The sequence below is a fragment of the Salvelinus namaycush genome, chromosome 22, assembly GCF_016432855.1.
Source record: "Salvelinus namaycush isolate Seneca chromosome 22, SaNama_1.0, whole genome shotgun sequence".
NCBI classification, from domain to species: domain Eukaryota; kingdom Metazoa; phylum Chordata; class Actinopteri; order Salmoniformes; family Salmonidae; genus Salvelinus; species Salvelinus namaycush.
Genome location: NC_052328.1, coordinates 11,139,913 through 11,153,932, shown reverse-complemented (window position 1 = coordinate 11,153,932; position 14,020 = coordinate 11,139,913). Strand labels below are relative to the sequence as shown.

The 14,020-nt window shown below is 41.6% G+C and overlaps 1 pseudogene; it reads left to right on the top strand.

Annotated features, from left to right (window-relative positions):
* Window positions 1-1,002: 1,002 nt before the first annotated feature.
* Window positions 1,003-13,021, top strand: LOC120017394 (annotated as a pseudogene).
* The last annotated feature ends 999 nt before the right edge of the window (window positions 13,022-14,020 follow it).

The following is a 14,020-nucleotide window of genomic DNA, read 5'->3' as shown; positions in this document are numbered from 1 at the left end:
ACTTTTTTCACAAACATCCTTTCTGAATTTAAAAGTAATCCTGGAAGTAATCTACATTTTCCAATGTACAGTATCTATAATCCGATTACCATATTTTTGCTGGAAATTAACTGTAATCCGTTATGTTTTTTGTAATCAGTTACATGTAACAATCCGTTACTCCCAACCATGTGTGTTTGTGTGCATGCGTATCTCTTCACCTTAACTCTGCCTCCATGGAGTGCATAACACCTCCCAGCAAAGAGCAAAGACACAAACAGGCAGCCATAGTCATCAAAACTCAGATTGGATCAAAGGCAGAAGAATTGGTGGATTCAGAAAAACAATGATTATAACTGCTGTGCCTGCTTGGCTATCAACTGAGGTGAAATTCTTAAGTTTGTATCACCACATTAAGGGGTACCTTTTGAAGTCAACCTCTCTAAAAACAAAGGGAACCTATTCTCTTAGGACAAAGAGAGGGAGATTATAAAATATGTAGATGCTCCAATTCAGAATTCGACTAGCTCATATCTTTCTTTCTAGATTGTTATGTTTGTCTTTTCTTCAAAGCGCTGTCAAGTTAATATCTCTGAAGACTTATTAAAAGCATGGCGCTGGAGGTCCGATGGGTCTGTTGAATCACACAGTCTGAGGAGCAGAATAATGCTGCATCAAAATATCAAGAAGAGTGAACGAGACCGAAGCACATCAACACCTGCACCTCAGGGCTCAATCTGATTAAATCCCAGAAATCACAGCATCTATTCTACTGCAAATATTGGTCTTTCTTCCTCACTTTTCACTTACATGCATCAATAGAATCATTTAATGTATGTGTAGAAAAGTCGTGGTGACTATAGTGTGTGGTCAGGAGAGATGAAAGATGTAGACTCAGCATATTAGGGAAAAGGGGTCAAGGATCAAAGATGGTCATCTGACCTCAGAAGTGATTGAGCAGACTCCAGACAGCAGACGGAGCAGGTCCTTCTCCATGCTTTGGGCCAGTCGCACTGCCGACGGATGCCTGTCACAATGGAGACCACTCTCCACTCGGCTCTCGTCCCCCACCTTGCACTCACATGGGGACCAGAGAGAAGGAGGCGAGTGAACCAGAGTGAGCATGTGCAATTAGGTATTACTGCTTCTATTACCAACTACTCAATCTACATCAACGCTGACACTGAAATCAGCGATCCACCTGCAAGCTATCATAGCACTGGTCAAAACTAACTCATTTGTAAATAAACAGAAGATGTTAATTTGCAAATAAACAGGTGATGTTTTTCTATAACAGCAATTATTGCAATTAATTATTGCATTTAAGCAGTGCAGATAGACTGATTAAAGGGGTTACTACATCCATTTTGGGATTTAGAAGTTGACTAGGCAGAGCGCTCCGGTACATTTTGTAAATATTTAATCATTTTTGGTTTGAATGTTTTTAATGTGTTTTTTTATTTTGTATAGCCTAAGGTTATAAGGTTAACCACTACGGACCTCCCATCCCGGATCCGGGATCATTCTCATCAGAAACGCTGACTAGAATAGCCTAGCCTAGCGCCACAGGGATATCATATAATATCATTTCATGAAATCACAAGTCCAATACAGCAAATGAAAGATAAACATCTTGTGAATCCAGCCAACATGTCCGATTTTTAAAATGTTTTACAGCGAAAACACAACATATTTATGTTAGCTCACCACGATATCCAAAAACACACCGCCATTTTTTCACAGAAAAGATAGCTTTCACAAAACCCACAAATAGAGATAAAATTAATCACTAACCTTTGAACAACTTCATCAGATGACAGTCATATGACATCATGTTATACAATACATTTATGTTTTGTTCGATTATGTGCATATTTATAGCCAGAAATCGTGGTTTTACATTGGCGCCATGTTCAGAAATGGCTCTAAAACAGCCAGAATAATTACAGAGAGCAACGTCATCTAACAGAAAAACTCATCATAAACTTTGATGAAAAATACATGTTGTACATATAATTAAAGATACACTGGTTCTTAATGCAACCGCTGTGTTAGATTTAAAAAAAAATAACTTTAGTAAAAAGCACAGCATGCAACAATCTGAGACAGCGCTCAGCCATTCTCCGCCATGTTGGAGTCAACAGAGTCAACAGAAATACGAAATAACATCATAAATATTCCCTTACCTTTGATGAACTTTCATCAGAATGCAGTGCCAGGAATCCTAGTTCCACAATAAATCGTTGTTTTGTTTTATAATGTCCATTACTTCTGTCGAATTAGCAACTTTGGCTAGCATGTGTAGCTCACGTGTCCAAAGAACTTTACGCTAATGAACGAAAACTTCACAAAGTTATATTACAAATAGAATAAACTGGTCAAACTCAGTTGAGAATCAATCTTCAGGGTGTTTTTCTCATATATATCCAATAACGTCCCAGACGGAGCATTTCTTCATGTCTATCTAACGCATTGCAGACAAAGACATGACATTCCCAATGTGCGCGGCCAAGTACTGGCAATCTGCCTGACCTGTCACTCCAAAGGCTCTCATTCGGTCCCACATCAGACTAGACGCTTCATTCCATGTTCTACTGCCTGTTGACATCTAGTGGAAGGCGTATGAAGTGCATAAAGATCCATAAATATAAGGCAATTGAATAGGCGATGCCTTTCACAGCGACCCATTTCAGAATTTTCACTTCCTGTTTGGAAGTTTGCCTGCCATATGAGTTCTGTTTTACTCACAGATATAAATCAAACAGTTTTAGAAACTTCAGAGTGTTTTCTATCCAATAGTAATACTAATATGCATATCATATGATCTAGGACAGAGTACGAGGCCGTCTAATTTGGGCATCAATTCATCCAAAAGTGAAAATGTTGCCCCCTATCCCTAAGAAGTTTTAAGATTGGCACATCTAGCCAGTGGGATTTCTGCCCACTCCTCAAGGAAAAACTGCTCCAGCTCATTCAAGTTGGATGGATCCGCTGGTGCACAGCACTCTAAGTCATACCACAGATTCTCAATTGGATTGAGGTCAGGGATTTGACTAGGCCATTCCAAGACATTTAAATGTTTCCCCTTAAACCATTCGAGTGTTGCTTTAGCAGTATGCTTAGGGTCATTGTCCTGCTGGAAGGTGAACCTCCGTCCCAGTCTCAAATCTCTGGAAGACAAACAGGTGCCCCTCAAGAATGTCCCTGTATTTAGCGCCATCATTCAATTCTGACCAGTTTCCCAGTCTCTGCCGATGGAAAAACATCCCCACAGCATGATGCTGCCACCACCATGCTTTACTGTGGGGATGATGTTCTGGGGGTGATGAGAGGTGTTGGGTTTGAGCCAGACATAGCGTTTTCCTTGATGGCCAAAAATATCAATTGTAGTCTCATCTGACCAGAATACCTTCTTCCATATGTTTGGGGAGTCTCCCACATGTCTTTTGGCGAACACCAAACGTGTTTGCTTATTTTTTTCTTTAAGCAATGGCTTTTTTCTGGCCACTCTTCTGTAAAACCCAGCTCTGTGGAGTGTACTGCTTAAAGTGGTCCTATGGACAGATACACCAATCTCCGCTGTGGTACTTTGCAGCTCCTTCAGGGTTATCTTTGTTGCCTCTGATTAATGCCCTCCTTGCCTGGTCTGTGAGTGTTGGTGGGTGGCCCTCTCTTGGCAGGTTTGTTGTGGTGCCATATTATTTCCATTTTTTTTATAATGGTTTAATGGTGCTCCATGGGATGTTTGAAGTTTCAGAATAGTTTTATAACCCAACCCTGGGTTCAACATAAGAAGGCCAAGCACAGGAAGCAGCTTTTTCAGTAGTTTAGTTGGAATAGGGTCCAGTATAAGCTTTATCACTGCTGAAGTGAAAGCCATCCTCTCTTGGGGAATGCTTTTTAGTTAGCTTTGCGACAGTACAAAAAAAAACATTTTGGATTGTTCTTATTCTTCTCAATTGAGTTGGAAAATAGGATGATCGAGCAGCAGTGAGGGCTCTTCAATATTGTACGGTACTGTTTGTTGGAGCGCCATTTCGTTCCAGTTTTCTAAAAACTTGTTTCAGGGCTTGGGTATTTTCTGTATGCTCTGTAATGTCAAAGTGGAAGAAAACTCTAACATGAAAAAAAACACTAATATATATCTTGATTAGAAATGTATTCAACCCCCGAATCAATACATGTTAGAATCACCTTCGGCAGCGATTACTGCTGTGAGTCTTTCTGGGTAAGTCTATAAGAGTATTGCACACCTGGATTGTACAATATTTTCCCATTATGCTCGAAAAACACAATTTTTTTGTCATGCCATATATTTTCAAGCTGATTTAAATAAACTGTAACTTGGCCAAGTCTTGGTAAGCAATTCCAGTGTGTATTTGGCCTCGTGTTTTTGGTAATTGTCCTGCAGAAAGGTGCATTTGTCTCCCAGTGTCTGTTGGAAAGCAGACTAAACTAAGTTTTCCTCTAGGATTTAGACTGTGATTAGCTCTATTCCGTATTTTTTTATCCTAAAAATCTCTATAGTCCTTGCCGATGACAAGCATACCCATAACATGATGCAGACACCACCATGTTTGAAAATATCAAGAGTGCTATTCAGTGATGGGTTGTGTTGGTTGCCACAAACATAATGCTTTGTATTCGGGACAAAAAGTAAATTTCTTTGCCACATTTATTGCAGTGTTACTTTAGTGCCTTATTGCTAGCAGGATGCATTTTATTCTGTACAGGCTTCCTTCTTTTCACTCTGTTATTTATGTTAGTATTATCATTCCTCTCCGGCAACTAATTTAGGAAGGACACCTTTATCTTTGTAGTGACTGGGAGTATTGATACACCATCCAAAGTGTCATTAATAACTGCACCATGCTCAAAGTGATATTCAATGTCTGCTTCTTTTTAAAAATGTTTTATACCAATCGGTGCCCTTCTTTGCAAACCGTTGGAAAATCTCCCTGGTCTTTGTGGTTGAATCTGTCTTTGAAATTCACTGCTAGACTGCGGGAGCTTACAGATAATTGTATGTGTGGGGTATAGAGATGAGGTCGTTCAAAAATCAGAGTCAGTCCATACAACTGTATTATGTGACTTCTAAAGCACATTTTTACTCCTGAACTTATTTAGGCCTGCCATAACAAAAGGGTTGAATACTTATTGACTCAAGACATTTCAGCTTTTCATTGATTCATTTGTAAACATTTCAAAAAACACAATTCCACTTTGACATGATGTGGTATTGTGTGTAGATCAGTGAAACAAAATCAAAATGTCATGCATTTTAAATTCAACAAAATGTGGAAAAAGACAAGGGGTGTGAATATTTTCTGAAGGCACTGTATCCATCAGAACCCAAAATATAAGCTTATATTACTCCAATGTTTGTAAACAAAGTAATGTAAATAAACACTATATAGCCTCAAAACATGGTTAAAACAATCATGTTTATATCATGGATGGTCTGTCCTTGAATCTATAGCTATGTCTATGAATTTGAGAGGGAATACAATTCACCAGGCCCATCCCCATTATGTATTAGAAAAGTGTTTGTCTGGGCAATGCTAAATAATAAATGGTTCCTTTGGCTATTTCGACAGCCCTGGTTGTATGTTATTCCCCCACCGTGATGGCAGATCTTTTTGATGTATTAATTCTTCAGTGTGTTATGGAATCTTGATGAAAGGCTGGTTTTGCTGCTACATATCATCCCATACCCTCACCCTGAAAAACCCTCCCACTACTGATGTTCAGTATCAATAAACACGGGAACATTTATATAAACCACATAGGACATTGTGAAGCCAAGCTGAACTAAGGCCTCACTTAGCAAACATTTTTAGAAACTTATTTAAAGTAATTACTACCAAATAGTTAATGTTCAGAAAATTTCGATTACGCATGCATCTTGGTGTCATTATACTCCTTATAGTGTGCTCTAAAATATGGACTATACTGATTCTGAAATAAAACATTTTTTTAAATTATTTTATTAACATTACATGAATATCTCAAAAGTAATCTTTTTTATTTTAAAACATATTGTTTGGAACAATATACTCTAGAAGTACGTCAAATTTCCAAATTGAGCTCCCTGCTAAATCTGAAAGTAGAATACATTTTATGAGCACAACCAAAACAGTGAATGGGAAAAAGGATTCAAAGGAGCCTCCCTCTGCTGGTTATTTGCTGAATGTGCAATCTTAAAGGAAGGCTGTGATTAGTTAATGACCTATAACATCAACTTCTATGTAGAAAATTGGTTATATTACAAAAGATACCAGAGAGACAACTCTGGAAATTTCATGTGATTTTGAAGAGTATATTGTTGCAAACAATGTCTAAAAATAAGCAAAATCAAAAAGGGAACTTTTGGAATATGAATAGTAATATTGTTAATGATGAAATAATGAATTTAAAAAAACATATTTGAGAGAACACTATAGGGAGCATAATGACACAAGATGTTGTCTGCATCATGTACAGTTCACAGATCATAGGATCTTACAGGAGGCAAGTACAGTATAGGTCTAAAAAGGGCCACTTTCAACATGATAAAAAAAATGGTTTGTGATACATATGTAAGAATCATCTCAAACATCTATGAAGTTATTATGTGAAAATGATGTGAACAATGTTACTATGTGAACAATCTGAGATACCAAAAATACACTACATGACCAGAATTATGTGGACACCTGCTCGTTGAACATCTCATTCCAAAATCATGGGCATTAATATGGAGTTGTTCCCCCCCTTTGCTGCTTTAACAGCCTCCACTCTTCTGGGAAGGCTTTCCACTAGATGTTGGAACATTGTTGTGGGACTTGCTTCCTTTCAGCCACAAGAGCATTGGTGAGGTCGGGCACTGATGTTGGGCGATTAGGCTCGCAGTTGGCGTTCCAATTCATCCTAAAGGTGTTCCAGTTAAGTTCTTCCACAGCGATCTCGACAAACAATTTCAGTGTGGACATCGCTTTGTGCATGCTGAAATGGGAAAGGTCCTTCCCGAAACTGTTGCCACAAAGTTGGAAGCACAGAATTGTCTAGAAGGTCATAGTTCATTTCACTGGAACGAAAGGTGTCTAGCGCGAACCATGAAAAACAGCCCCAGACCATTATTTCTCCTCCACCAAACTTTACACTCGGGCAGGTAGCGCTCTTTGGCTTATTTAGGCCCATTTCATGAAGTTCTTCATGATGAACAGTTCTTGTGCTGACGTTGCTTCCAGAGGCAGTTTGGAACTCGATAGTGAGTGTTGCAACTGAGGACAGACGACTTTTATGAGCTACGTGCTTCAGCACTCGGAGCTTGTGTGGCCTACCACTTCGTGGCTGAGCCATTGTTTCTCCTAGAGGTTTCCACTTCACAGTAACAGCATTTACAGTTGACTGGGCAGCTCTAGCAGGGCAGAAATTTGAGGAACTGACTAATTGGAAAGGTGACATCCTATGATGGTGCCATGTTGAAAGTCAATGAGCTCTTCAGTAAGGCCATTCTACTGCCAATGTTTGCCCATGGAAATTGCATGGCTGTGTGCTCGATTTTATACACCTGTCAGCAACGGGTGTGGCTGAAAAAGCCTAATCCACTAATTTGAAGGGGTGTCCACATACTTTTGTATACATACGGTATTTTCGTCCTACGCTGGTGAGGAAATGCACAATACCCTGCCATTCTTGCCATCTCCCTGTCTGGAGTTGTACAGGCCCTTCAGAGAGGAGGTGATATACAGAGAACGATATAATATATCCATGCCTTACAAACAGAGAGCCCAGACGGCCTTTATGAAGAACTCCTGTTAGTTTGCTTCCTGTGAGCAGAAAGTGCGCTTTTCTTTGTTTATTTTTACTTTGAAGCTCTTGTGAAAAACTGTAGAAAAAAATATTTGTAAATAATGATTTTGAGAAAAGAAATGCAGTTCTACAATGTGATGTCATGTATAAATATGGGTGGATGTATATTTCTCTCCAAATGCTGACGAAGGCTGCCTCCACCACAACTCGTCCGTTTGTTTTGACCTCTGCTGCTAAAAAAATAACACATTAAAACTGAGTATGGGTTTTTCTTTTCTTCCAGCATCTCCCTGTTAGGCCAGGTGTCCCTGTATCTTCTGAACACACTGCTGAGCCTGAGCAGAGAGATGACCCAAACCGCCAGGTCCACTGTTGCCTGAGGGGACTAAACAACACATTTGAATAAACGTTTACATTAATAAATCATATTGGTGCCGTCCACCTCAACAAATATGTATATAATGTACATCATACGACAATGATGGACAATCACTTTGAAATAGGAAAGAAGCCAGGGAGGATGCAATTTGCCACAAACTCTTCCCAGCCCTGACAAACAGTGTTATGATTGGCATAACATCCAGGAAATGAAAAGCTACCGGCTTCTAAAGAGAAAATGAAGTCTGAAAATCCAGGAATCGCTGATTTAATTAGAAAAAGAAAAACAATCACATCTCTAAACAAAGGACCCACAACTGTCTGCAACAGCGAGAGGCATGTCAGCAAACTCAGCACATAGTATTGCGGCTTGAATAATGGAAAAGAGATTGTAGTGTTTTAAAAGGCAAAGTGCTCCGAGGTTAGACCTTCTGCTCTCGCTTGCGGAGTTCGCAGACAACCAGACTCGTCTCACTACAGTACATTGCTGATGGCAGTCTGGGGCCTATAACAGCATGATAAAAACATTACATCCTATGACTAATTAATGCATCTTCAGTACATGCTCAGCAGCGTGTGCTTGAGGTGTTTGTGTTAGAACGTAGGAGGGGATACTGGTGGAACGTAGTCGTGACCTGAAAATCTGACCCGTGCCTTTATAAGCAGCTAGTCTGTTCCAGTCCCATGGCCTGGCTGTCAGAGGCAGGGCCCTGGCTGGGTCATTAGGCAGCTGAGTGTTTATTTGATCCTGGGCATCTGGGAGCCGTGAGGAAATCGAGAGGAGTCAGATCAAAGAAAGCCAACCCCCTAGCCCCGGGTCTCCATAGGCTCTATGATCTAGTGTCCAGGAACTATGGGGGTTTTGTCATGCAGACATATCGAACCAAGGAGTCAGTCAAATCCTCCAAGGAATGGTTCTAGTACTTAGATGTTGAGCTGTGAAGCAAGTAACCCTCTCTTCCCAACTAAGCCCCCTCCAAAATCTGTCTTAGTTTGAGGGGTACCTTTATCACCAATTGTGAGCCATGCATAGTAGGTTTAGGCAGTATTATACATGGCTGGTGAAAGACACTACATCAAAGTCATGATAAAATGGAATGGCTATTCAAAAGGATAATAGACGGGAAGGAGTTTATACTTTTTTGGCTTGCTGTATGCGTCGAGCACCACCTAGAAAGTGCCGTGGCCCAGGGTGAGGCCTGCGTTGACCATCATGTGCCATCTCTTTCTCACTTCCTCCTGTGGCTGCCCATTCTTAGCCTTTGAGGGAGAGAAACGCATGCTGTTTTCATCTATGATCTATCCTCAAGGTCAAGTCTCCCCAGTCAGGTCTCCCGAGTGGTGCAGTGGTCTAAGGCACTAATGCTAGCTTTGCCACTAGAGATCCTGGTTCGAGTCCAGGCTCTGTCACAGCCGGCCGCGACTGGGAAACCCATGGGGAGGTGCACAATTGGCCCAGCGTCGTCTGGGTTAGGGGAGGGTTTCGCCGGCAGGGATGTTCTTGTCCCATCGAGCTCTAGTGACTCCTGTGCTGGGCCGGGTGCAATGCATGCTGACATGGTTGCAAGGTGTACAGTGTTTCCTCCAACACATTGGTGCTGCTGGCTTCTGGGTTAAGCAGACATTGTGTCAAGAAGCAGCTTGGCTGGGTTGTTTTTTAAAGGACGCGCAGCTCTCAACCTTCGTCTCTCCCGAGATGAGACAAGACTGTAACTACCAATTGAATACCACAAAATTGGGGAGAAAAAGGGGTAAAATATATAAAAAAAATTAAAAAGTCTCCCCAGTCTAGTTTTGTATTCAGGGTACGGGGTCAGCAGGCCTGTTGGATGACCATGGCAGCCTGGTCCTCTGTCCTGCTGGGATGTGATAGAGGGTGCTGCAGGATGTGCAGGTTGTGGTGCACTTTAGAATGGACACACATGCACACACACACAAAGATTCAGGCAGGCACACACACTCACCCCCCCCATTTGTTTTTTACACTGCTGCTACGTTGAGACTGGTTATTATCTATGCATAGTCACTTCACCCATGTACAAATTACCTCGACTAACCTGTACCCCCTGACATTGACTCGGTACCGGTACCCTCTGTATATAGCGTCGTTATTGTTATTTTATTGTGTTACTTTGTATTATTTTTACTTTAGTTTATTTGGTAAATATTTTATTAACTCTTTCTTGAACTGCACTGTTGGTTAAGGGCTTGTAAGTAAGTATTTCACGGTAAGGTTCCACTTGTTGTATTCGGCGCATGTGACAAAACAAGTTTGATTTGATATGATTCACACAGGCACACACATAGACACACATACAGTATTGATCCTTTTTAATAATGGCCTATTTTTCTGTTTCACCTGTGTGTGTCCTCCAGGATTCGGGCGTCGTTGACGAGCACTCTCTTGACATTCTTCCTGTGGTTGTGCTGGAGGAGAGGCAGACAGGCGTCCACTGTGAGGCAAGCACTGCCTGCATCACCTTGTCATCTCTGCAGATTGGTCACTAACTGGCATAAAAGTCATACAATTATATTTTAAAACGAACCCTAACCTTAATCGCACTACTAACCCTAATGCCTAACCCTAAATTAAGACCAAAAAATGAATTTTTGTTTTCATGAATTGTTACGATATAGCCACTTTTGACATTGCAGCTGGCCCATCTATTGGAGATAATTCAGCACCAGTCTCAATGTCAACAGTGAAGAGGCGACTCCGGGATACTGGCCTTCTAGGCAGAGTTCCTCTGTCCAATGTCTGTGTTCTTTTGCCCATCTTAATCTTTTATTTTTATTGGCCAGTCTGAGATATGGCTTTTTCTTTGCAACTCTGCCTAGAAGGCCAGCATCCCGGAGTCACCTCTTCACTGTTGACGTTGAGATTGGTGTTTTGCGGGTACTATTTAATGAAGCTGCCAGTTGAGGACTTGTGAGGCGTCTGTTTTTCAAACTAGACACTCTAATGTACTTGTCCTCTTGCTCAGTTGTGCACCGGGGCCTCCCACTCCTCTTTCTATTTTGGTTAGGGCCAGTTTGCGCTGTTCTGTAAAGGGAGTAGTACACAGCGTTGCATGTAGGCCTACATTGGCTATTGTAGGAGATATTCTAGAAGTCCACAGCTATATCCATGTGGAAAATGTTACAGCATTTGCTTCATTGGTTTTGTTGATAGGCCACCCTGATAGGCCTACATAATGCTCAAATAGCGACAATAGCCTATTGGCCACTGTCTGAAACTGTAACTTAAAGTGGGTACAACCTCAGTGTTCACAGTTAATGCGCACAGGAATTTGCACAGAATGCTCACAAAAGTTTTCGCTCACAAGACATGAAATTTGCTCATTGCCGGAAACAATTAGATGGAACATTGCAGACCGGTATCCCATCTTTTCTTTCTAAAACACTTGAGCGCGCTGTCTCTGACCAACTCTCTCAGAAATATCATCTTGACCCTAACCAGTCAGGCTTTAAAGACGGATCACTCAACTGAGACTGCTCTCCTATGTGTCATAGAGGTTCTCCGCTCTGCCAAAGCTGACTTTCTCTGCTCTGTTCTCATCCTCTTAGATCTATCCACTGCCTTCAACACCATGAACCATCAGATCCTCCTCTCCACCGTCTCAGGGCTAGGCGTCTCAGGCTATGCACACTCCTTGATTGCATCCTATCTGGCGGGTCGCTTTTACCAGGTGGCGTGGAGATGATCTGTGTCTGCATCACGTGTTTTCACTACTGGTATCCTCCAGGGCTCAATTCTGGATTCACTCCTCTTTTCTCTATACACCATGCCATTCGGCTCAGTCATATCCTCGCATGGTCTCACCTATCATTGCTATGCGGATAACACTCAACTACTTTTTCTCATCCCCCAGGTGGCGACATGCATCTCTGCGTGCCTGGCAGATATTTCAGCTTGGATGTCGGACCACAACCTCAAGCCCAACCTCGACAAGATGGAGCTGCTCTTATTCCCGGGGAAGGCCTGCCTGCTCCAAGACCTCTCCAACACTGTCGACAACTCCATGGTATCCCCCTTCCAGAGCACAAAGAATCTTGGCATGACCCTGGACAACACCCTGTCATTTTCTGCAAACATAAAAACAGTGACTCCAGCAAGTTCATGCTCTATGGGGCAGCAGGTACCCTAGAGGTTAGAGCCTAGTGGTTAGAGCGTTGGGCCAGTAAGCAAAAGGTTGCTGGATCAAATCCCTGAGCTGACAAGGTAGAAATCTATCGTTCTGCCCCTGAACAAGGCAGTTAACCCAATGTTCACCGATAGGCTGTAATTGTAAGTAAGAATTTGTTCTTAACTGACTTGCCTAGTTAAATAAAGATTACATTATTATTATAATTTTAAAAATCTATACAACATCCATAGAGTACGACCTTTCCTCACACAGGAAGCGGTGCTTGTACTAATAAAGGCACTCATCATATCCTTTCTGGACTACTGCAACTCTGTTGGCTGGGCTCCCAGCTTGTGCAATCAGACCCCTGCCACTTATACAGAAAGCCACAGCCCATCTTTGGTTCAACCTTTCCAAGTTCTCCAATGTCACCCCGCTCCTCTGTGCACTCCACTGGCTTCCAGTCGAAACTCGCATCCACTATACTACCATGGTGCTTGCCTATGTAGCAGCAAGGGGAACTGCCCCTCCCTACCTTCAGGCTATGCTCAAACCCTACATCCCAAACCGAGCACTCCGTTCTGCCACCTCTGGTACCTCTGGTCTCTTGGCCATCCCACCCGTATGGTAGATCAGCTCCCGCTGTATGGTAGATCAGCTCCCGCTCAGCCCAGTCAAAGCTCTTCTCTGTCCTAGCACCCCAATTGTGGATCCAGCTTCCCGCTGATGCTGAAAACATCTAAAACACTACCTCTTCAAAGAGTATCTTAAATAAGATATCTCAGCCTTACCCCCCCCACCAAAATATAAAATACAACTTTCACTTTTGAAATGTACTTACTACGACTTTAATGTGGTTGTTTCAATTAGCTATCTTAAGATGAATGCACTAACTCTACGTCGCTATGGATAAGAGTGTGTACTAAATGACTAAAATGGAAATGGATCAGGACCCTCCCTCGCCATAATGTTATTCATTATGATCTCAAATGTAAAACTGATCCTAGATCAGTACTCCTTCTCTGAGATGCTGTGTGAAAATGTGCCCTGATGGCTCAACTTAAAATCACACTATCGAAGTGAGAGTGTAGATGAAGTTATACGTCTTTAACTTTAATCTTTACCCAATGTCCATTTCCACCCACACATGTAATGTAGAATCACTGAGGGTAATAGGAATATTAATGATGGTAATGGGAATATGTGGGCATCTTGGTCCCCGGTTCTTCTAGCTAATCAAGTCTATTGTCAATTGGGTCAATTTACGTCCATATGTTGGTATAATTGCATGATATAAAACATTTATAGAATATAGAGACGTTAATAGAGTTATCTGTGATTGGCCACTTATTGTATTGGTGTTGAAGACTATCAATTCATATGAATTTATCAGCCGGTCAATAAGAGTAAAACGAAAGATTGGCAATTACAGATGAGGGGCTCTCAGCAAGACGAGGGCTGGAGCCAAGAGCCATAGCAGGGAATTGGACTGCAGCAGAATCATAGCAGCGGGACGTAGAGGTGCTGGAGGTTCTTCAGTACCTCCCGATACATTGAAATAATTTTGCCAAAATTAGGTCTACAAAAAAAACTATTCCCAGAATTATATTTCTCCTGTCTGAACAGACAAATAAAATCATTCAAATTACAACACATGAGAGTGTAATTTTGCCACAGAGGATCAATAGCTTCTAAAAAATAGCTGTGGATTAAGTTTTATCACAAGTATTTACAGTTGGGAA